The sequence below is a fragment of the Octopus bimaculoides genome, chromosome 16, assembly GCF_001194135.2.
Source record: "Octopus bimaculoides isolate UCB-OBI-ISO-001 chromosome 16, ASM119413v2, whole genome shotgun sequence".
Classification (NCBI taxonomy): domain Eukaryota; kingdom Metazoa; phylum Mollusca; class Cephalopoda; order Octopoda; family Octopodidae; genus Octopus; species Octopus bimaculoides.
In genome coordinates this window covers 25,099,471-25,101,727 of record NC_068996.1, presented here as the reverse complement: position 1 = coordinate 25,101,727, position 2,257 = coordinate 25,099,471, and positions in this window count along the sequence as shown.

Here is a 2,257-nt window from a genome sequence, read left to right as displayed (position 1 = left end):
TAAGAAGAAAAAAAAAAGAAAAAGAAAGAAAAACCAAATTTTTGTATCCACTAAATGGATTAGAAGTCAGAGCTCTAAAGGTCAACATGAACTCCATAATAAAGTTATTCCTGCTGCCAGAAATTCTCCCAAGATACAATGTCAAATTCAGAAACCTTAGTTTTTCTATTAGTGTTCACCTTTAGTATATTCATTGATTCTACTGATTATGCAGTATTGAATTATTCTTACTTTCTGTGTGTGTGTGTGTATGTGTGTGTGTGGGGGTTTATGTGTGTGTGGGGAGGGGGGGGTTGTGTGTGTGTCTGTGTGTCTGCATGTGCGCATGCCTGTGTGTGTGTTTGTGCATGTGCATTTATACATGCTTATGAGTGTGTGTATGTGACATGAATGTGTGTCTCCGTATGTGTATGTGTGAGTATGTATGCATGCATACATATGAGTGTGTGCATGCATTGTGTATATATGTGAAGGTGCATGTATGTGTGTAAAGGTGAATGTGTGTGTGTGTGTGTGTGTGTGTGTGTGTGTGTGTGTGCATGCACATATGAATGTGTATGTCTGCAGATTTTAATTTCAGGGAGGTATTGCTGCTATTTCCAGTCAGCTTAAAGATCACATATTGGCATTCTTGTTGACACTTTCCCCATACATATTCCATCTATCTATCTATCTATCTATCTATCTATCTATCTATACAGACGGGGTCGGGGGCATGGGTATAATTCTTGCAGAGAAATGGGTGGATAAGGTAATCAAGGTAGTTAGAGTATGCGATAGAATACTTAAGATTAAATTAGTCCTTCACCATGGGCTAGCAGCCATTATCTCAGCCTATGCCCTTCAACCCGGACTACCTGACGGACAGAAAGACCTTCTCTTTGTGGCTGGTGACTTCAATGGTTATGTTGGACAACGTTCAGAGGGCTTCTATGGTGTACATGGAGGCTATGGTTTTGGTTCCCGTAATGAGGAGGGAACCAGGCTGCTGGAGTTCTGTGATGCAAATGACTTTATGGTATGCAATACTAACTTCAGGAAACCTGCCAGTAACCTAGTCACCTACCGTTCTGGCAAGTACACTAGCCAAATTGACTACATCCTCGCCAGGAAAAGGGAAAGATGGCTGCTTATAAATGCCAAGACCTTCCCAGGCAAAGAATGTACCCCACAACATAGACTGGTAGTTAGTGACTTCAGGATCAGGGCTAAGTGGTTGCCCAGAAGACGACCAGCTTGGAGGAGAAGGGTCTGGAACCTTAAAGATCCTGCAAATGGACAGAGATTTAGAGACTTATTACTTGAAGCCTTTGACGAAATAGAGGGGGATGTAGCTTCACACAACGTAGAAGACAACTGGTTGTTTCTATGGGACAACCTGCTGAGGGCCACTGACCAGAACTGTGGATGGTGCAAAGTCCCCTCTTGACCCAAAATAACGTGGTGGTGGAACAATGTTGTTGACAGGGCTATTAGACAAAAGAAACAGGCTTGGAAGGACTGGAAGAACGGTGGTAGCAGGGAATTGTATCAGACTGCTAGAAGGGAAGCTAGGCAACAGGTTTATTTAGCCAGAGGGGAAGCAGATAAGAAAAAAGTTTGCCAATGTTCTGTGCCATGAGGACCAAAGACTTGAAGTATTTCGTGTTGCAAGACAGTGTGTGAGAGAGAATCGTGATGTCGTGGGAGAGAATTGTGTTTGCATGGATGATGGTATGCTTGCACTAAACAAGGCTGCAAAGAAAGAGGTTGGAGACACCACTACGATAGATTGCTCAATAAAGAGAATGAATGGGAGAAAGAGAGTCTGCTGAATATCGACCCAACAGAGGGACCAGCTATCCGAGTTGACAGTAACATGGTATATAAAGTATGAAGACAGGGAAGGCCCCCAGCCCATCAGGAATCACTGCAGAGATGCTCAAAATATCTGGCAGTGTTGGCTATAGCCTAGTCACCTGTATTGTTAACCAGGTGATACACGAAGGAGTCATACCCAATGATTGGTGTAGCAGCACCATAGTCAACTGTTACAAAGGTAAAGGAGACGCTTTAGATACAAATAATTACAAAGGTATCAAGTTGTTAGATGAGGTTATGAAAGTCACGGAGAGGGTCATAGCCCAACTAATTAGGGAGCGAATCAATTTAGATGAGATGCAGTTTGGGTTCGTGCCTGGGAAAAGCACCACTGATGCCATATTTCTGGTAAGACAGCTGCAGGAGAAATACCTAGCGAAGGATAAACCTCTGTACC